Source organism: Aquarana catesbeiana, linkage group LG02 (assembly GCF_042186555.1).
Source record: "Aquarana catesbeiana isolate 2022-GZ linkage group LG02, ASM4218655v1, whole genome shotgun sequence".
NCBI classification, from domain to species: domain Eukaryota; kingdom Metazoa; phylum Chordata; class Amphibia; order Anura; family Ranidae; genus Aquarana; species Aquarana catesbeiana.
The window spans coordinates 273676216-273699300 of NC_133325.1; the positions used below are offsets into that span (position 1 = coordinate 273676216).

Consider the following 23085-nt stretch of genomic DNA (forward strand, 5'->3'; position numbering starts at 1 on the left):
GTGCTGGTGTCAGTGCTCTGTTTCTCTCAGTGCTAGTGTCAGTGTGCTCTGTCTCTCTCAGTGCTGGTGTCAGTGTGCTCTGTCTCTCTCGGTGCTGGTGTCAGTGTGCTCTGTCTCTCTCAGTGCTGGTGTCAGTGTGCTCTGTCTCTCTCAGTGCTGGTGTCAGTGTGCTCTGTCTCTCTCAGTGCTGTTGTCAGTGTGCTCTGTTTTTCTGAAAGCTGTTGCCAATTTGCTCTGTCTCTCTCAGTGCTGGTGTCAGTGTGCTCTGTCTCTCTCAGTGCTGGTGTCAGTGTGCTCTGTCTCTCTCAGTGCTGGTGTCAGTGTGCTCTGTCTCTCTCAGTGCTGGTGTCAGTGTGCTCTGTCTCTCTCAGTGCTGGTGTCAGTGTGCTCTGTCTCTCTCAGTGCTGGTGTCGGTGCTCTGTCTCTCTCAGTGCTGGTGTCAGTGTGCTCTGTCTCTCTCAGTGCTGGTGTCAGTGTGCTCTGTCTCTCTCAGTGCTGGTGACAGTGCTCTGTCTCTCTCAGTGCTGGTGTCAGTGCTCTGTCTCTCTCAGTACTGGTGACAGTGCTCTGTCTGTCTCAGTGCAGGTGACAGTGCTCTGTCTCTCTCGGTGCTGGTGTCAGTGTGCTCTGTCTCTCTCGGTGCTGGTGTCAGTGTGCTCTGTCTCTCTCAGTGCTGGTGTCAGTGTGCTCTGTCTCTCTCAGTGCTGGTGTCAGTGTGCTCTGTCTCTCTCAGTGCTGGTGTCAGTGTGCTCTGTCTCAGTCCTGGTGTCAGTGTGCTCTGTCTCTGTCAGTGCTGGTGTCAGTGTGCTCTGTCTCTGTCAGTGCTGGTGTCAGTGCTCTGTCTCTCTCAGTGCTGGTGTCAGTGCTCTGTCTCTCTCAGTGCTGGTGTCAGTGCTCTGTCTCTCTCAGTGCTGGTGACAGTGTGCTCTGTCTCTCTCAGTCCTGGTGTCAGTGTGCTCTGTCTCTCTCAGTCCTGGTGTCGGTGCTCTGTCTCTCTCAGTCCTGGTGTCGGTGCTCTGTCTCTCTCAGTGCTGGTTTCGGTGCTCTGTCTCTCTCAGTGCTGGTGTCAGTGTGCTCTGTCTCTCTCAGTGCTGGTGTCAGTGTGCTCTGTCTCTCTCAGTGCTGGTGACAGTGCTCTGTCTCTCTCAGTGCTGGTTTCGGTGCTCTGTCTCTCTCAGTGCTGGTGTCAGTGTGCTCTGTCTCTCTCAGTGCTGGTGTCGGTGCTCTGTCTCTCTCAGTGCTGGTGTCAGTGTGCCCTGTCTTTCTAAGTGCTGGTGTCAGTGCTGTCTCTCTCAGTGTCGGTGTCAGTGTGCCCTGTCTTTCTAAGTGCTGGTGTCAGCGCTGTCTCTCTCAGTACCGGTGTCAGTGCTCTGTCTCTCCCAGTGCTGGTGTCAGTGCTCTGTTTCTCTCAGTGCTGGTGTCAGTGCTCGGTCTCTCGCAGTGCTTGTGTCAGTGCTTTGTTTCTCTCAGTGCTGGTGTCCATGTGCTCTCTCTCTCCCAGTGCTGGTGTCATTGCTCTGTCTCTCTCAGTGCTGGTGTCAGTGCTCTGTCTCTCCCAGTGCTGGTGTCAGTGCTCTGTCTCTCTCAGTGCTGGTGTCAGTGCTCTATTTCTCTCAGTGCTGGCGTCAGCATGCTCTGTCTCTCTCAGTGCTGGTGTCAGTGTGCTCTCTCTCTGGCAGTGCTGGTGTCAGTGCTCTGTTTCTCTCAGTGCTGGTGTCAGTGTGCTCTGTCTCTCTCAGTGCTGGTGTCAGTGTGCTCTGTCTCTCTCAGTGCTGTTGTCAGTGTGCTCTGTCTCTCTCAGTGCTGTTGTCAGTGTGCTCTGTCTCTCTCAGTCGTGGTGTCTGTGTGCTCTGTCTCTCTCAGTGCTGGTGTCCGTGCTCTGTCTCTGGCAGTGGTGGTGTCAGTACTCTGTCTCTCTCAGTGCTGGTGTCAGTGCTCTGTCTCTCTCAGTGCTGGTGTCAGTGCTCTCTCTCAGTGCTGGTGTCAGTGCTCTGTCTCTCTCTGTGCTGGTGTCAGTGCTCTGTCTCTCTCAGTCCTGGTGTCAGTGTGCTCTGTCTCTGGCAGTGCTGGTGTCAGTGCTCTGTCTCAGTGCTGGTGTCAGTGCTCTGTCTCAGTGCTGGTGTCAGTGCTCTGTCTCTCTCAGTCCTGGTGTCAGTGCTCTGTCTTTCTCAGTGCTGGTGTCAGTGCTTGGTCTCTCACAGTCCTGGTGTCAGTGTGCTCTGTCTCTCTCAATGCTGGTGTCAGTGTGCTCTGTATTTCTCAGTGGTGGTGTCCGTGCTCTGTCTCTGGCAGTGCTGGTGTCAGTGCTCTGTTTCTCTCAGTGCTGGTGTCAGTGTGCTCTGTCTCTCTCAGTGCTGGTGTCAGTGTGCTCTGTCTCTCTCAGTGCTGTTGTCAGTGTGCTCTGTCTCTCTCTCAGTGCTGTTGTCAGTGTGCTCTGTCTCTCAGTCGTGGTGTCTGTGTGCTCTGTCTCTCTCAGTGCTGGTGTCAGTGCTCTGTCTCTTTCAGTGGTGGTGTCCGTGCTCTGTCTCTGGCAGTGGTGGTGTCAGTACTCTGTCTCTCTCAGTGCTGGTGTCAGTGCTCTGTCTCTCTCAGTGCTGGTGTCAGTGCTCTCTCTCAGTGCTGGTGTCAGTGCTCTGTCTCTCTCTGTGCTGGTGTCAGTGCTCTGTCTCTCTCAGTCCTGGTGTCAGTGTGCTCTGTCTCTGGCAGTGCTGGTGTCAGTGCTCTGTCTCAGTGCTGGTGTCAGTGCTCTGTCTCAGTGCTGGTGTCAGTGCTCTGTCTCTCTGTCCTGGTGTCAGTGCTCTGTCTCTCTCAGTGCTGGTGTCAGTGCTCTGTCTTTCTCAGTGCTGGTGTCAGTGCTTGGTCTCTCACAGTCCTGGTGTCAGTGTGCTCTGTCTCTCTCAATGCTGGTGTCAGTGTGCTCTGTCTTTCTCAGTGGTGGTGTCCGTGCTCTGTCTCTGGCAGTGCTGGTGTCAGTGTTCTGTCTCTCTCAGTGCTGGTGACAGTGCTTTGTTTCTCTCGGTCCTGGTGTCAGTGTGCTCTGTCTCTCTCAGTGCTGGTGTCAGTGCTTTGTTTCTCTCAGTCCTGGTCAGTGCTCTGTCTCTGTGCTGTTATCAGTGCTCTGTATCTCTCAATGCTGGTGTCAGTGTGCTCTGTATCTCTCAGTGCTGGTGTCAGTGTGCTCTGTATCTCTCAGTGCTGGTGTCAGTGCTTTGTTTCTTTCAGTCCTGGTGTCGGTGTGCTCTGTCTGTGCTGGTGTCAGTGCTCTGTCTCCGTGCTGGTGTCAGTGCTCTGTTTCTCTCAGTGGTGGTGTCAGTGTGCTCTGTCTCTCTCAGTGCTGGTGTCAGTGCTCTGTTTCTCTCAGTGCTGGTGTCAGTGCTTTGTCTCTCTCAGTGCTGGTGTCAGTGCTCTGTCTCTCTCAGTGCTGGTGTCAGTGCTCTGTCTCTCTCTGTGCTTGTGTCAGTGCTTTGTTTCTCTCCGTGCTGGTGTCAGTGTGCTCTGTCTCTCTCTGTGCTTGTGTCAGTGCTTTGTTTCTCTCAGTGCTGGTGTCAGTGTGCTCTGTCTCTCTCAGTGCTGGTGTCAGTGTGCTCTGTCTCTCTCAGTGCTGTTGTCAGTGTGCTCTGTCTCTCTCAGTCGTGGTGTCTGTGTGCTCTGTCTCTCTCAGTGCTGGTGTCAGTGCTCTGTCTCTTTCAGTGGTGGTGTCCGTGCTCTGTCTCTGGCAGTGGTGGTGTCAGTACTCTGTCTCTCTCAGTGCTGGTGTCAGTGCTCTGTCTCTCTCAGTGCTGGTGTCAGTGCTCTCTCTCAGTGCTGGTGTCAGTGCTCTGTCTCTCTCTGTGCTGGTGTCAGTGCTCTGTCTCTCTCAGTCCTGGTGTCAGTGTGCTCTGTCTCTGGCAGTGCTGGTGTCAGTGCTCTGTCTCAGTGCTGGTGTCAGTGCTCTGTCTCAGTGCTGGTGTCAGAGCTCTGTCTCTCTGTCCTGGTGTCAGTGCTCTGTCTCTCTCAGTGCTGGTGTCAGTGCTCTGTCTTTCTCAGTGCTGGTGTCAGTGCTTGGTCTCTCACAGTCCTGGTGTCAGTGTGCTCTGTCTCTCTCAATGCTGGTGTCAGTGTGCTCTGTCTTTCTCAGTGGTGGTGTCCGTGCTCTGTCTCTGGCAGTGCTGGTGTCAGTGCTCTGTCTCTCTCAGTGCTGGTGACAGTGCTTTGTTTCTCTCGGTCCTGGTGTCAGTGTGCTCTGTCTCTCTCAGTGCTGGTGTCAGTGCTTTGTTTCTCTCAGTCCTGGTCAGTGCTCTGTCTCTGTGCTGTTATCAGTGCTCTGTATCTCTCAATGCTGGTGTCAGTGTGCTCTGTATCTCTCAGTGCTGGTGTCAGTGTGCTCTGTATCTCTCAGTGCTGGTGTCAGTGCTTTGTTTCTTTCAGTCCTGGTGTCGGTGTGCTCTGTCTGTGCTGGTGTCAGTGCTCTGTCTCCGTGCTGGTGTCAGTGCTCTGTTTCTCTCAGTGGTGGTGTCAGTGTGCTCTGTCTCTCTCAGTGCTGGTGTCAGTGCTCTGTTTCTCTCAGTGCTGGTGTCAGTGCTTTGTCTCTCTCAGTGCTGGTGTCAGTGCTCTGTCTCTCTCAGTGCTGGTGTCAGTGCTCTGTCTCTCTCTGTGCTTGTGTCAGTGCTTTGTTTCTCTCCGTGCTGGTGTCAGTGTGCTCTGTCTCTCTCTGTGCTTGTGTCAGTGCTTTGTTTCTCTCAGTGCTGGTGTCAGTGTGCTCTGTCTCTCTCAGTGCTGGTGTCAGTGTGCTCTGTCTCTCTCAGTGCAGGTGTCAGTGTGCTCTGTCTCTCTCAGTGCTGGTGTCCGTGCTCTGTCTCTGGCAGTGCTGGTGTCAGTGCTCTGTCTCTCTCAGTGCTTTGTTTCTCTCGGTCCTGGTGTCAGTGTGCTCTGTCTCTCTCAGTGCTGGTGTCAGTGCTTTGTTTCTCTCAGTCCTTCCTGGTCAGTGCTCTGTATCTCTCAATGCTGGTGTCAGTGTGCTCTGTCTCTCTCAGTGCTGGTGTCAGTGCTCTATTTCTCTCAGTGCTGGTGTCAGTGCTCTGTTTCTCTCAGTGCTGGTGTCAGTGCTCTGTCTCTCTCTGTGCTTGTGTCAGTGCTTTGTTTCTCTCAGTGCTGTCACACTTTGAATGACAATTGCATGGACATGCAACACTGTACTCAAACGACATTTTTATAAATTTTTTTCACACAAATAGAGCTCTCTTTGGTGGTATTTAATCAGCACTGGGTTTTTTATTTCTTGCTAAAGAAAAAAAAAACGCATGGAAAGTAGGTAACATGGTTTCCAATGGCATAATTCACACCATTTTCAGTGCTTGCTATAGGCGGCATTTTCACTAGCTGCGCCTCTGCATAGCTTTAATAGGTACCTGCCCCAACTTCCGCTCGGATCACCTAGGCAAGTTCTCCCCCCTTTGCCTGCAGCCTAATGGGACATGTCAGGTTCAAGGAGGTTGCAGGATCATTCACAAAGCACAGTGGGAAGCTGGCTGTGAAGCTACAAGGAGTCACAGTTGGCTTCCCAAATTAAATATGTTGGGGATCCAAAGAACCGGCTCAGGTGAGGATGGTGCTGGATTCCTGGACAGGCAAGTGCCATACAGTATTTGTAGCTGACTTTTAATCTTTTGGGAAGGGAACTGAGGATCCCCTTTAAACACAGATTAACTGTGATGCTTACACATTAGGTCAACCTTTTTAAAAGGCTAAGTTCACCTTTTACAAAAAATAATAAATGTACTTGTTTTTGCAGGTAAAAAAAAGTGCATCTCCCCCCCCCCCCCCCCCGGAGCCTGCAGAGCATTGCACTGTCAGTGCAAGTGCAAGGTGCAAAGTCAGAATCCTGCAAACACTTACTACAGTCTCTGCCTGTACCTCTGTATGGGCTTTCTGTTTAAAAGCTATAGGACGTGTTATTGGACTACAAGAGTGCTCACCAGTGCCCTCGCAGTTCAGATTCATGTGAATGAATTACACAGCTGTGTGAAAGGAGCCCCACACTGATGTGATGTTTTTGAAATCTGACAGCAGGTGTGAGGAAAGGATCCCCTGCCCGCTGTCATGGAGGGTGGGATCAGGGTATAGGGGGAGGTTGCTAAACATGTTACAGCCTAAATTAGAGCTGCATGATTAATCTTTAAAAAAAATTGCGATCTCAATTCAACCCCCCCTCTCAATCTCTATCCAACATTTACATGATTCATTCAAGTTCTCTTCTCACTCAGAGCTGTCAAAAAAAAGCAGGCAAATGTTTATCAACATTGTCAGCGCTGGGAGATAACTATAAACAAAGTATATTTAAGCTCTTTTAGATCAAAGGAGGAATGAACTTAGGTCTGTAAATGAGGTTAGTTTTACCATTTAAAGACTAAACCTTTTTCTGAGACTTGTGGCTTACAAGTTAAAAACATTATTTTATGCTAGAAAATGACTTAGAACCCCCAAACATTATATATATATATATATATATATATATATATATATATATATATATATATATATATATATATATATATAATGTTTGTTGTATGAAATACACTTCAATGAATTAAGAAAAAACAGTAACGTTAGCCCAATTTTTTTGTATAATGTGAAAGATGATGTTATGCCACGAGAATTGTGATCTTTATTCTAAGCAAAAAAAAATTGTGATTCTTACTTTAGCCAGAATCGTGCAGCTCTAACCTAAATACTTGTGTAACATGTTTAGAAAGGTACACTTATCCTTTAACATTCAGGAATCCTTGCGCTAACGTTCAAGTCTAAGGGAACCCCTGACAATATTTATTCTTATAATATCTACAGCTACACTAAATCAGTGTGAACAGTAAGTTAAACTATAAAAATACATAAAAGAATGTGGCATACTTTGCATATTTTGAAACCTACTCTATATGACAATTCTGTTCAATCATACTAATGAAATGAAATAAAAAATAATAAAGGCCAGAAAAGAAATGTGGATATTGAAAACGGTAGCATTCTCTTTTATTGGTGGTCAGTAAAGTCTCTTCTTAAACTGGTGGTAAGTAAAAGGCTCATTTACATAGTCGGTTAGTGAAGAAGAGTCCCCCTTAATATGGTGGTCTTTGAAATGCCCATTTATATTGTACACAGTGGAGGAGGAGGCCCCCCCTTAGATTGTTGGTGATTGAGAGAAGGGGCCTCTTACACTAGTGTTCATTGGGAGATGGGCACTATGCCACCATTGATGATCAGCAGGAAGAATGTCCTTATATTGATGGTCAGGAGGAAGAATGCCCTCCTTATAGATCACAAAAAAGAAAAAAAGAACTCGAAGTGTAAAACACCCAGTCCTGCACTGTCAGCAGTAGTTACTCAAGGTTTACTTTGATTGAAAACATTTCGGGGAGGGCCTGATATACACATTTCCTGGAATGATGAGTTGAAAGCCCGGCTCCAACCCCACTGACCTGATAAGGCTCACTAAATGGTCCATTACTGTGGTTGGTGGCCTCACTGAATGATATCAAGGCTTACGGTGCAGAAGAGGGTGGAACCAGGCTCTCAGCCCATTAGATCAGGAAATATATGTATATGAGATCACTTGGTTTGCATACATTGAAACAAAACCAAACGTATATGTACCTCAAGGTAACTGCTATATGTTGACAATGTTGGATTAGGTTTCTGTTCATAAAAAGGTGTCATGAGAGAAATGCAGGAGCTTCCACTTCTGATTTCCTCCTCGTAGCACCCTTATGCCGCGTACACACGAGCGGACTTCTCGTCGGACTGAACTCCGAAGGACTTTTCGACGGAGTTCTGACAGAGTTCCAACTAAACGTACGTGCCTACATACGATCACACCAAAGTCCAATCGTTTCTAACGTGATGACGTATGACAGGACTAGAATAAGGAAGTTCATAGCCAGTAGCCAATAGCTGCCCTTGCGTCCTTTTTTGTCCGTCGGACTATCATACAGACGAACCAATTTTTCGATCGGACTCTAGTCCGTCGGAAAGATTCGAAATGTTCTATTTCTAAAGTCCGACAGATTTTTCGACAGAAAAGGTCCAATGAAGCCCACACACGATCGAATTGTTCGACGGATCCGTTCCGTCGGACCAGTTTGGTCGAAAAGTATGGTCATGTGTACACGGCATTAGTCTGGCTGTTCCAGTTATCCACAGGCTTCAAACAAGTATGGAGGTCAGGAAAGTCAGAAATCCTTATTTCCATACTTGTTCTTAGTCAGGCAATCAATGTATTGATACAAGAGGGCATGCATGACATCTGGGCAAATAGCATTTTCAAAAGAAGAGGAACAGCAGTGGCAACCTCCATCCTTCTCTCGTGACAGATTGTATCATTAAAGTGTTACTAAACCTAAAAGCGTTTTGTTTACCTTAATGCATTGTTTGCATTAAGGTAAAAAACATTTTCAGTGTCCCTGTGCACCCCCCTTGCCTGTGTGAAAGGGAAGAGAGGGGAGAAGGAGATCAGCACTGTGCATGGCTGCATCTTTTCTCCCCTTCCTCTTTACACAGCATTCAAGCAGCAGCATACCCATTGGCTCTTGCTGCTGTCAATCAGATGCAGTGAGGAGGAAGTGGGGGTTGGTCCTACATCCCGCTGTGTAAGTCAGACAGTCACACAGGCCGGGAATGTGGGGACTAAGCTCTCTCCATAACCAGTGGCTGGCTATGGTTACATAGTACACCTACTATATAGTTAATCAGTAGCCCATGCTCATCTCATCAATCAAAAAATGGCATATATATATAGTTTCGTAGTAGGTGAGGTTGAAAAAAGACACAAGGTCCATCAAGTCCAACCTATGTGTGTGCTTTTATCTCAGTATTACATTGTATACCCCTGTATGTTGTGATCGTTCAGGTGCTTATCTAATAGTTTCTTGAAACTATCCATGCTCCCCGCTGAAACCACCGTCTGTGGAAGGGAATTCCATATCCTTGCCACTCTTACAGTAAAGAACCTCCTATGCCGTTTAAGGTTAAACCTCTTTTCTTCTCATTTTAATGAGTGGCTACGTGTCTTATTAAACTCCCTTCCGCAGAAAAGTTTTATCCCTATTGTTGGGTCACCAGTACGGAATTTGTAAATCATTGCAATCATACCCCTCTCAAGCGTCTCTTCTCCAGAGAGAATAAGTTCAGTGGTCGTAACCTTTCTTCATAACGAAATAACTAATAGTCCCTTTATTAGTTTTGTTGCCCTTCTCTGTACTCACTTAATTTCCATCACATCCTTCCTCAGGACTTATGCCCAGAACTGGACAGCATACTCCAGGTGCGGCTGGACCAGAGTCTTGTAGAGTGGGAGAATTACCGCTTTATCTCTTGACTTAATCCCCTTTTAATGCATGATGCCAGCATTCTGTTTGCTTTGTTAGCTGCAGCTTGGCATTGCATGCCATTGCTGAGCCTATCATCTACTAGGACCTCCAGGCCCTTTTCCATCCTCGATTTCCCTAGTGGTTCTCCCCCAGTGAGTAGATTGCATTCATATTTTTGCCACCCAAATGCATTATTTTACATTTTTTCCACATGAAACCTCATTTGCCATGTAGTTGCCCACCCCATTAATTTGTTCAGATCTACTTGCAAGGTTTCTGCATCCTGCAGAGAAGTTATTTCCCTGCTTAGCTTAGTATCGTCTGCAAATACAGAGATTGAGCTGTTCACCCCATCCTCCAGGTTGTTTATGAACAAATTAAATAGGATTGGTCCCAGGACAGAACCCTGGAGGACCCCACTTTCCACCCCTGACCATTCCGAGTACTCCCCATTTATCACCACCCTCTGAACTCGCCCTTGTAGCCAGTTTTCAATCCATGTACTCACCCTATGGTCCATGACAACTGACCTTACTTTGTACAGTAAACGTTTATGGGGAACTGTGTCAAATGCCTTTGCAAAATCCAGATACACCACGCCTATGGGCTTCCTTTATATTGATGGCAGCTCCCCTCCTCATAGAAGGTTAATAGATTGGTTTGGCAAGAACGATTGTTCATGAATCCATACTGATTACTGCTAATGATACCGTTTTCATTACTAAAATCTTGTATATAGTCACTGATCTTCCCCTCCAAGAGCTTGCATACTATTGATGTTAGGCTAACTGGTCTGTAATTCCCAGAGATGTATTTTAGCCCTTTTTTAAATACTGGTGCTACATTGGCTTTTCTCCAATAAGCTGGTACCATTCCAGTCAGTAAAAATTAGGAACAATGGTCTGGCAATTACTTGACTGAGTTCCCTAAGGACCCTCGGGTGCAAGCCATCTGGTCCCGGTGACTGATTAATGTTAAGTTTTTCAAGTCTATTTCTAATTCTGTCCTCTGTTAGCCATGTGGGTGCTTCCTGTGATGTGTCATGAGGATAAACACTGCAGTTTTTGGTTACTGAAGCCCCCCGATTCCCTTGTGAAGACTGAGGAGAAGAATAGATTCAAAACCTTTGCCATCTAACTATCCTTAATAACCAGATTCCCTTCCTCATTCATTATGGGGCCAATATGGTCTGTCCTCAATCTTTTACTGTTTATGCACTTAAAGAATTTCTTGGGTTTTTTTTTTGCTCTCCTCCGCTATGTGTCTTTCGTGTTCTATCTCTAATTGCATCCTTACATTTCTTGTTGCATTCTTTGTAAAGTCTGAATGCTGATGATCCCTCAGCCTTGTGTTTTTTTTAAATCCTTCTTCCTTCTATATGCATTTTTATATTGGAGTTAAGCCATCCTAGACTTCTGTTAGCTCTTTTAAATTTATTTCCCAATGGGATACACTGGCTAATGCCCTCATTTAATACGCTCTTAAAGCAAACCCATCTCTCCTCCGTGTTCTTTGTTACTAAGATTTTATCCTAACTTATATCTTCTAGCAAGGCTCGTAGTTAGGGAAGTTGGCTCTTTTGAAATTCAGTGTCTTTGTATTCCCCTTATGTTTCCTATTTGTGTGATTTATACTGAAGCTAATTGACCTGTGATCGCCGTTTCCTAAATTGCCCCTTATTTACACATCCATGATCAGGTCTGTATTGTTGTTAATCAGTAGGTCTAATAACGCTTTGTTTCTAGTTGGTGCATCTATCATCTGACCCATGAAATTGTCCTACAAGACATTTAGGAACTGGCGAGCCTTAGACGAATGTGCGGTTCCTTCCACCCAGTCTATGTCTGGATAATTAAAATCCCTCATTATGATGACACCTCCCATCCTTGCCGCTTATCCAATTTGTGATAGGGAGACAGACCTCCTCAGGTTAGGGGGCCTATAGCATACTCCCAGTATTACTTTCCCCTTAGTTTTATCCCTTTGGAGCTCTACTCATAAGGATTCCACCTCCTTCATAGCTCCCCTAGTGATATCATCTATCATATTCACTTGTAATTATTCTTGATATACAGGCATGCCCCACCCCCTTTTTATCCTCCCTATCCCTGCAATAAAGGGAATACCCTTGAATGGTTGCCAGCCAATCATAAGAGCTGTTGAACCAAGTCTCTGAAATTCCCACAAAATCTAAATCCTCCTCGTGCAACAGTATCTCTAGTTCTCCCATCTTGTCCACCAGGCTCCTGGCATTGGTGAACATGCCATGTAGTTTAGACCGGACGCATACTGTATTCTTATTGGGTGTTCTGAGGTTGCAAATATGACTTGTTACCATACTTTCCTTGGATTTATGTCCTTTAGTCAATTTACTAATGCCCCCAATACTACCCTCTGGAATATGTTCTGCGCTGACTATCTCTACCTCTGGATCCTCCCCCCGTCGCCTAGTTTAAAAGCCCCTCTAACTTTTCGGGCATCTTCACTCCCAGCAGTGGTAGTCCCTCAAAAGAAGAGGAGGAGCCTAGATCGCTGCTGGGGACCCCAGAAGAGGAGAATCGGGACCACTCTGTGCAATACAACTGCACAGACCAGGTAAGTAGAAAATGTTTGTTATTTTAATTCAAAACATGTTTTTGACTTTAATAACACTTTAAGGAAAGATAAACTAAAGGTAAATAGTTGTGGGTTTAAAATACATGAGCATCTCTAGAGTCAGTAACATGCAGCAGTCATTTTTCCAGGGAACACAGAATGATCATACCATTGTATATAGATTTGAAAAAACAGTCTAAGCACTCATGCAGATGGGTGTGCCCGTTTGATGTGTTCAGATCTATAATTCATATTAATCTGATTGCAGCCGTATTGTATGCTATGGGCCCACGCACCCTGCTCTGTGTTTGTCGGTAGCCTTTAGCTGCATAAACCAAAGCTAAATATCTGTGATGGTGGTCCTGCTTTAGAACAGTATTTTACGCTGTACACTTGTAAACATTTGTGCTACATGTGTACAGAGTAATGGACCCTGGGTGCTACCGCCATTGTGCAGTGCCAACATGTAAACAATAGTATGTAAGCAGTGGTTGACTCCACTGATTGCATACTGTTTACATGTTGGTCTTGAATGAGTCATTCATGCTGTGCATGTACAGAATTACCTTAGTTATTCAGAATGACTGCACATGCACCACATGAATCACTCATTTAGGGCCATCGTGTACACAATAGTGTGTGATCAGTGGTGCCCCCTGACTGCATGCTATTGTTTACTTTGGCTCTGAATGAGTCATTCATATGGCGGCAGCATATGTGCAAAATTTACACATCTCAATCCATATGGACGTATAAGGGGGTTGGCTGTGTGAGCTCGGATGCAACACAAACATCTTTTTACACAAGATCTGCTGCCAGCAAATATCTTGCATAAATATAACAATATTAATATGTGCAGAAGGCCTAATCTTTGAGGAGGCGCCAATGGCATTGAATGGTCAGGTATCTTGTGACTTAAAGCCAAACTCTGGGCTAAAGAAAAAGTTACCTTTGCAGTGGGTCTTGCTTGGCACTGCAATGCTCAGGAGATTAGATTGATGGAATGCTTACCTTATACCTTGCACCTGCAGGCTTCCTTCACTTTGTAAGATCTTCTAAAGCCGCCAAAACTCATGCAGCTCTCCAACATCTTCATGCACAGTGCAAGGTATGCAAGGATGCTGAAGGCCTGCCCACATCCTGTGAGTGTTGAACAGTGGAGCAATGTGCCAGCCGCTGGGGGAGTTAAGAATAGGGTGCGGAATTCACTATTCAAACATAGTGAGCATGGGCTGAGCTCATTGTTGCTGAGATAAGCGAGGAAGGAAGCACGCTTGCCCCTACAATGCTGGGAACCAGCACCCAACTTCTGTAGTCTCATGGAATTAAGGACATAGGTGTGTATACATTTAAAAAGTAATTTCCCGCTCATCAATATACATTACACTCACTCTGGGCTATTTGCTTCTGATCAGAGTGTTCTCTTGTTGTACTCGATTCTAATGTCTTGGAACTCTTGTACTCAATAGCTACCCTGTATTGTTAGTGTAAAAACTCAATAAAAATTGTCAGTTTTCAAAAATATGGAGGCCCCTTATCTGCATTGGCCACTTTATATGAAAAGTGAACTAAGTCTTTAATTTAGGCAGACCTTGATAAAATATATATATATTTTTTTTAACAGGTAAAAAATGTAAGAGTTGATTAGGTAATGCACAGAATGGTAAAACAAATAACAGTACAAAATCTTAGTTTATGTGGAAACATGTATGATATTTATATTGCTGATGTAATATGTGTGCTAGGCTCATTACAACATTGATTTAAAAACAAAAAGGTGCAGTTGTCTTTAAAGCTGAGAATATAGTTTATTTTTATTACAACTGCAGCCTCAATTTGGCTGTAAAAAGTGTATCCCGTGTCCTTCAGGCTGATTTTCTCTAGTGATGTCCAGTCCTCACAGTGATGAACTTAAGGAGCTGTGGAGAAGGTGTACCTGTCAGAGCATGTTGCATTCTGTGAAAATATCAGAAAGACTTTTGTCAATAAAGGAGAGGACAGAAAGGGGCAAATGTCCATCATATTCTTCTTCAACATTAGACCCAAAGCTGTTATTATCCACAGCACAGTAAGTTCACCACTCTGAAAAGGACCAAGCATCACTGCAGAGGTTTCTACAACCTGCAGCATACTTCATTACAAGCAAATTAGGTGACTGCTGTAACAAAAAATACAAATTTAAAAATACAACAGTAGGTAATTTTAGGTTTATAACTGCATTCTGCAATCAAATGTTTGCATTTGTACTTACCTGCATCCCTACCATTCACTATGATACTTTGCTAGAAAGAATGGCTGATGCGTTTTACAGTGAATATATTCTGTAGGTATAAAATAGTAAGCTCACTGTGGTTTAGCAGTTGCAGCTGACGTCACTGGGGCATTTGCTCTGGTTAATTGGATGCATTAATGTTCATCAGTGCTGCCTGTGATGTGAGGCCTTTATTAGTTTCTTGCTTGCTTGGTTCTTCTATGTGCTCACTTCCTCCATTTAACAGTTATTGGTCTTGACATCTAAATTCTTGGATTTGAACAATGTATACACAATTCATTTTTCTGATTCAGAGTGAACATGAGTGGCTTAATCCTCTTATGAGACTTAATTGCGTGTTTTAGTGCTCACCTCTGACCCTTTTGCAGTTCCTTCTGGGGCAGGTTTCTTCCTAGAGTATAAGTGTTGATTACTGAACATTTAACTATAAGAGTAAAGATTCTGTTAATAAAAATAGAAGAAGCAGAAGGTTCTTTGTTATCCAGGTAACAGAAGCCTCCATGCTTGGAATTGACATCTACTGTGTCAGGAAATTGCAAATATAACATTTGCGGCTAGTAGAACAACACACACTATTTATGGCTATTATATAGCAGCAATTTTCTAGACATGTAAAATGATTCTGAGTCCCTACTATTGGATTTCTAAAATGATCATATATATATATATATATATATATATATATATATATATATATATATATATATATATATATATATATATATAAAGGTAGAACTAGTATATTTTATATGTCATTTTTTCACAGCTGTCAAATATATTTTCAAAAATATGTATAATAGATATTTATCTAAATATTTTCAAATAAGAAATATGAAGAACACTGACGCACTCTTAGAGCTTGGACATTTAAATTAGGTCCTATACATAGCATTTACATGCCAAATACAGTATAATAAAAAAACACTAAATTATCGGGGGGGGGGGGATGCAAATTCTATTCGCCACCCTATATTTCATGAACAAGGGACTCCTTTTTTGGTGCACACACTTTCAGTACGATGGTGCATAGTCTTGTGGTTCCTGGCTGTAAAAATAGGAGACCCAGTTTGAGTTGCAAGCCTACATTGTGCCATATGTGTTCTGGGCAAGACCAGATTGAGTCCGGCTGGTAGATTTCCCCGCTGGAGCAGAAAATAAGGATTAGGTTGATGATTGAATCCTTCTGTGTCTACCCAAAATTAAGTGGATTTGCATGAAACGGTTTGATCTGATCCACACTCTGACTTGCAGTTAAAAAAAAATATAACTGGTTTTCATGCAAATTCTAATTGTTTTGTAGTTATTCTTTCTAGATATTAATCCAAAATACAAGTCCTCTTTAACCGCTTCAGCCCCGGAAGATTTTACCCCCTTCCTGACCAGAGCGTTGCGATTCGGCACTGCGTCGCTTTAACTGACAATTGCGCGGTCGTGCGACGTGGCTCCCAAACAAAATTGATGTCCTTTTTTTCCCCACAAATAGAGCTTTCTTTTGGTGGTATTTGATCGCCTCTGCGATTTTTATTTTTTGCGCTATAAACAAAATAAGAGTGACAATTTTGAAAAAACGCATTATTTTTTACATTTTGCTATAATAAATATCCCCCCAAAATATATTAAAAAAACCCATTTTTTCCCCTCAGTTTAGGCCGATACGTATTCTACATATTTTTGGTAAAAAAAAAAAAAAAAAAATTGCAGTAAGCATTTATTGATTGGTTTGCGCAAAAGTTATAGCGTTTACTAAATAGGGGATAGTTTTATGGCATTTTTATTAATAATTTTTTTTTACAGCGATTTTTATTGTGACTGCGATGTTATGGCGGACATTTTTGGGACCATTGTCATTTATACAGCGATCAGTGCGATTAAAAATGCACTGATTACTGTGTAAATTACACTGGCAGTGAAGGGGTTAACCACTAGGGGGCGGGGAGGGGTTAAGTGTGTCCTAGGGGAGTGATTACTAACTATAGGGGGATGGGCTAGCAGTGTCATTACTCTGATCACAGCTCCCGATGACAGGGAGCTGTGATCAGTGACACTTGTCTCTAGGCAAAACGGGGAGATGCTGTTTACATCAGCATTTCCCCGTTCGTCCTCTCCGTGAGCCGATCGCGGGTATCTCCGCGGCGCTCCAGTCCGCGGGACCCGCAACCCGACTCTTGGAGCTCCCGGCCGGTGTTCTGCCGAGAAAGTTCCGCTCGGCGTATAAGTTCCCCCCTCTACTGCGCCTGCGCAGTAGGTATCGGCGGAAATAGCCGAAGCAGAACAGCTGAAAATCAGCTGTACACGGCGCCTGTAAGAGGGCCCCTCGCGGGCTCGCTTCGCTCGCCACGCTTCGGGCACGGCCTCGCTGCGCTGGGCACTTTTAGATTCCCCCTCTAGGTCCACTTGGATGGTGGGGAAGGAATCTGGACCCAGAGCGCAGGCGCCGTGTACAGCTGATTGAAGCATTTGAGCTTCGGCTATCTCCGGCGGCTGACAGTAGTATGTACTGCGCAGGCGCTGCGCCTGCGCAGTACAGGGGGGAACTTATCCACCGAGGGAACATTCTCGGCAAGACACCGGCACGCATGCAATGGCACGGCAGGGAATTCAAATGGACGTACAGGTACGCCCATTTGCCCAGCCATGCCATTCTGCCGACGTACATCGGCGTGCGCCGGTCGGGAACCGGATAAACATGTCATCTTTTACCATGTCATGTCTTACAAAAAGTTAATCTTGCACATTAAAAGGCCAGGCCACTCCAGAGCCTTAAAGCGGAGGTCTGCTGAATTTTTTTTTTTTTAAAGTCAGCAGCTACAAATACTGCAGCTGCTGACTTTTAAAATTAGGACACTTACCTGTCCAGGGTGCCCGCGATGTCGGCACCCGAGGCCGAACCGTCCCTCGGTCCTCGGATGCTGCCGCCGCCATCTTCGCTAAGGGGATCAGGACGTGAAGCCTTGCGGCTTCACTTCCTGGTTCCCTGCTGCGCATGCACGAGTCACGCTGCGCAATCCGAATGGTCCCTGCTGTCTCTGGGACCTGTGTGTCTCCCAGCAAACAGCGGGAGGGGGACAGGAAGTGGCGTAGACCCCCCGCGGGGGTCTATGCCCGGAAGTGGGTGAAAATACCTGTATTATACAGGTATCTGCACCCCCCTCCCCCCTGAAAGGTGCCAAATGTGACACCGGAGGGGGGGAGGGCTCCGAAAAGGGGAAGTTCCATTTTATGTGGAACTCCGCTTTAAATGAACAAACTTCAGCTTGTGTAAGAGCACTGTGTACAGCAAGTTATTACAATGCATTGAGCAAGCTTCAGGCAGCTTTTTAAACATTTTTTAATAACTCAGCATTTTAAACGTAAGATATTGTCTTAAAAATTGTCAAAGTTTTTAGGAAGCATCTCCTACATTTAGCTCATCTCCCCCTGCTATTGCTGGCAATTGCCTGCTGTCAAAATTACAGTTTTGTATTTGTATTACATAGCAGGTGTGACCTTCACACACACAATAGAGTTAGGTGGACACTGCTCTCCTGGCCAGCTGATGTAAGATCAGAATAAGGAACTGCCTTAGCCTACACAATCAACGCTCCGCTGAGTTTTGCCCCACCCACGGAGGCTTAGTCATAGAGGTGGGAGTCAGAATCATAATGGAAGTTGTGATGAACCCTTATCCTCAACAGGATTATGTCCACTGTAAATGCTTCCTTTGTCCAGAACCAGCACTATCCAAGACCCTTTAGCCCACCCAGTCACCAGCCGTAACTCAGTGTAGGGTGAACATCAAACTCCTTTATTCCAGCACCTTATCACAGATATACAACTCAGAGACACTCCGCCCACCCTTGGATTCAGGGTGGGGTAAACTGTCCAATCACAATAGACACACAGGTCAGGTGTATTGAAATTTCTCATCAGTAAACAGTCTTATCAGCAGGGAGAGCTGTTGGAGGAATTCGCCCCCACCAATCTCACAGCTAATCTACATACACATCCCATAATATCCAAGGCAGCCAGACACAATAGAACATTGGAATACATCCCCCACCCCAAACGCTCCTAGCAAAGAGTTCACAACAGCATGAGACAACACACAATATATACACACAACATTCCAGTATGGCTGTACAGTGTGTCTAAATAGCACAGATCATAGTGGGGTTCTCAGTTACCCTGTGCCCCTAATGGACACAGGGTGATTTACACATAAGAGGGGCCAGGGGAGCTGGACACGGAGTCTCCAGAGCTCTCTAAGGTAAGCCAAGTTCCACAACCCCCCCTCCCCTCCGAAAGTGACTCCTGTCAAAGAAGTATTGAAAGCATCATCAGCCGTAAAAAAGTAAGTAGTCTTAAAGAAAATGCTTGAAAAATCAATGGAAACTGAAGGTGAGTATGCAAATATAAACAAAAAAAAAGAAAAATCATGAAATCAAAAAATGAAATAAAAATGAGAATTAAAAGAGACAATATAAAGATGGGTAATGTGTGGAATAGAAAAGTGTTTGAAAAAAGTGTATAGATTTGATGCATTACTCGACAAGCTAATGAATAAAATATCTACAGTATATTTACACACACATCTATGTGAAAAAGCATAAATAAAAATAGTGGGTTTTTAGTGCATTTTGCAGAAACACACTACAGTCCATTTAACATGGTTTCCAATGGGACACGTTCTCATTTATGCATTTTTCAGCCACTGCATTTCTGGAATGGGCCTGGGAATTTTTTTTCCCCACAGCATATTGTGTTTTGCATGCAAGGCTTCATTGGACCTGCACAATGGACCATGAATTTTGCATTTTTTCTAATAGGAAAGGCTCCTTAAACTGTGGATAGTCAGTTAAGGTGCTTCCTTGCTGACAGCTGAATGTAAACCAAAGAATGCCAGCATTAAAAAACTTAAAAAAAACAACTGCGTGTCCCCCATTAAATCCATACCAGGCCCTTCAGGCTTGGTACAGATTTTAGGCGGCACCCCATGCCAAAATGTAGAAAAAAAATAGTGTGGGGTCCCCCAAAATCCATACCAGACCCCTATCCAAGCATGCAGCGCTGCAGGCCAGGAAAGGAGTGGACGAGCATGCGCCCCCCTCCTGAACCATATCAGGCCACATGCACTCAACATGGGGGGGTGCTTTGAGGCAGGGGGGCTCTTTTCCCTCCCAAGAGTACCTTGTCCCCATGTTGATGGGGACAAGGGCCTCTTCCCCACAACCCTGGCCGATGGTTGTGGGGGTCTGTGGGTGGGGGGCTTATCAGAATTTGGATGCCCCCTTTAACATGGGGTACAATTTTTCATCAAATTTCATCAATTCCTTTATTAAAAAAGCAAACAAAAACAATGTCCCCCAAAGTAAATCCAGCATAGATCACAATAAATGTTGTCGCTGCCGACCTGCAAAAAAAAACAAAAACAAAAAAAACAAAAACGAAGGCTTCTGCCATCTGACAGTTCTTAAATAACTAAGGGGGTGGGGGCACCCAATGACATTAGTTGGTGACTCGGGGCATGCTGGGTCGATGACGTCACAAGGGCGCTGGGTCACACAATTACATCATCGGATGGCCCCATCGGATGACCCCTACTCATTCAACAGAAGAAGTGTCAAATTAAAAAAAAAGATCCTTGTCCCCATCAAAATGTGATCTAAAGGCAGCCTGACAGGAGGGGGGTAGTGAGGGCAGGAAAAGTGGGGGGAGATGGTGGGGAATGAGGACAAGAAATGGGGTTTGGGGGAGGAGGAAAGGGGGGATTTGGAGGAGGGGTGGGTTTTGTGAAAGGGAAGAGAATCAGTGGGGGAGGAAGTGGTTTACTCATACTAATGGGTAATATCCCACTCCTGGTTGAGTCATTTAGAAATGCGGGTTTGAAGTTTAAAATCCAATAAACCTCCCTTTTACAGAGAAGGGAGAAACGATTCCCTCCTCTAATGGGAGAGTCAATCGGTTCTATCATTTGTATTCTGAGGGACCATGCTGTAATCTAAAGTGCCTGGCTACATTGGTGTCTTTATTAGTGTTGATGTTCTAAATATGATCACATTATCTGTCACAGAAGCATCTAGTCATACAGCCTACATATTAGATATTGCATTGTATGCAGGTTATAAGATACAGTATCTCACAAAAGTGAGTACATCCCTCACATTTTTGAAAATATGTTATTATATATCTTTTCACGTGACAACAGTGAAGAAATGACACTTTGCTACAATGTAAAGTAGAAGGTGTTATCGCTCTCACTCTCTCATACTGGTCACTGGAAGTTCAACATGGCACCTCATGGCAAAGAACTCTCTGAGGAGCTGAAAAAAAGAATTGTTTTTCTACATAAAGATGGCCTAGGCCAGGGATATGCAATTAGTGGACCTCCAGCTGTTGCAAAAAAGTCCCATCATGGCTCTGCTTCTGGTTGTCCTGCTTGTGGCTGTCAGAGTCTTGCTATGCCTCGTGGGACTTGTAGTTCTGCAACAGCTGGAGGTCCGCTAATTGCATATCCCTGGCATAGGCTATAAGAAGATTGCCAAGACCATGAAACTGAGCTGCGGCACAGTGGCCAAGACCACACAGAGGTTTAACAGGAAATTTTCCACTCAGAACAGGCCTCGCCATGGTCGACCAAAGGGGTTGAGTGCACATGCTCAAATCCAGAGGTTGTCTTTGAAAAATAGACGTATGAGTGCTGCCAGCATTGCTGCAGAGCTTGAAGGGGTGGGGGGTCAGCCTTTCAGTGCTCAGACCATACGCCGCACACGGCATCAAATTGGTCTGCATGGCTGTCGTCCAAGAAGGAAGCCTTTTCTAAAGATGATGCACAAGAATATGATGAGATGATGAGACCAAGATAAACTTATTTGGGGCTGCATGAATACTGCCAGCATTGGGGAGCTACAGTTCATTGAGAGAACCATGAATCCCAACATGTACTGTGACAGACTGAAACAGAGCATGATCCCCTCCCTTCTGAGACTGGGCCACAGGGCAGTTTTCCAACAAGATAACAACCCCAAACAAACCTTCAAGATGACCAGTGCCTTGCTAAAGAAGCTGAGAGTAAAGGTGATGGACTAGCTAAGCATGTCTCCAGACCTAAACCCTATTGAGCATCTGTGGGGCATCCTCAAACCGAAGGTGGAGTCGCGAAAGGTCTCTAACATCCACCAGTTCCGTGATGTCATCATGGAGGCGTGGAAGAGGACTCCAGTGGTAACCTGTGAGGCTCTGGTGAACTCCATGCCCAAGAGTGTTACGGCAGTGCTGGAAAATAAAGGTAGCCACACAAAATATTGACACTTTGGGCCCAGTTTGGACATTTTCACTTAGGGGTGTACTCACTTTTGTTGCCAGCGGTTTAGACATTAATAGCTGTGTGTTGAGTTATTTTGAGGGGACAACAAAGTTACACTGTTATAGAAGCTGTACACTAACTACTTTAAATTGTAGCAAAGTGTCATTTCTTGAGTGTTGTCACATGAAAAGATGTAATAAAATATTTACAAAAATGTGAGGGGTGTACTCACTTTTGTGAGATACTGTATATAACACCCAAACATGCATTGCTTGTTCTGACACAATTTCTTTCTTATTTCTCCTTCTGTTAACATTCTACAATGATTATTAACTTTGTTGGTTTAGTCTTGCTAGAATCGTCGGATACATTCAGCACTATACATGCGGGTATATTCTACCACTTACCAAGCCGGCTAGTTAGGGTATGCCTGTAATGTTATGTTTGCGATTGTTATGACCAAATTTTGAATTAAACAATGCATTCATCTTTCTTGTATTGTCTATTATATATACACTTTATCAGTGAATATGCGACCATGTATTTTTTATTCAGTTAAAAGTCTGAAGGATATGAACTTTGACAGAGCTCCGATCTGTCACTGTATGACTATTTTGTATTCTTTTGTAATCCCTTGAACAGACTATTTTAATAAAAAGGAGATAAAGCATAACATATACAACAAATTTTGTTTGCCAGTTGACCAACTGTCTTATTTCATAGGTGTTGTTTGAACATGACTGAACGGTATGAGAATCTCCAATATGGCAGCAACTCGAGCACTGAATAGCATTTATATTTAAAAAAAAACCTTTACTTTTTTTTTAATAAAATGTATTTCTATTTAACTTCTTATTAATCCAAAGTAAAAGTGTAACTAAAGGCAAAACTTTTTTTTTTAGTTTTAGAGTGGAGAGAGATTAAAACCCTTGTCAGTTTTTGTTGCTGTCTGTGCCCCCATTTGGGAGATTTACTATTTGTCCTGTTTATGTTTTTCTTTTTTTTCTTTTTTTTTTTACCATTCATTTTTTTTTTAAGTTTTCATTTTTTTTTTTTTTCCAGTGTCGCAACAAGAATTGTTTTTTCATTTGCAAATAACTGCCATACCACAAACACCATTTTAGTTTCATTTTAAACTAGTCAAATTATAGAATAAAATGTATGCATTACTTTGCTATTATAAGTAATGACAAAGTTGATGCCAATAAACAGGCCCATAGTGTAAATATAAACATTGTTTTCATTCATAAGGCCCCTTTCAGACGGGGCAGACTCCGTCAAGTGGATCCACCTGCTCAGCGGAGGATCTGTCCGCTGATCCCCACTGAGCAAGTGGATGACAGTTCCATGGTTGCTCCGCTATGCAGACCGGACAGGGACACAGTCTGCTCTTCTCTATGGGGCAATCAGTTTCCACTCGACTGTCAACTGACCCACCCAATGGCTTTTTTTAGCGTACCAAATTGGATGCCAGTGGGTGTCCACTGACATCCGCCGCTCCATAGAGAGCAATGGATGGTCCATCCATGTGAAAGGGGCCTTAAGAGTATACAGGTACGAAAGCTGAAGTGGTTAAACAAATCAACAAACCTTTAAGC

General features: G+C 44.5%; 1 protein-coding gene across 1 annotated transcript in view; it reads left to right on the forward strand.

Annotated features, from left to right (window-relative positions):
* GGACT (gamma-glutamylamine cyclotransferase) overlaps nt 1–23085 on the forward strand; it is a 44558-nt gene that overhangs the window by 15371 nt on the left and 6102 nt on the right. The gene's annotated exons all lie outside the window — the stretch shown is intronic.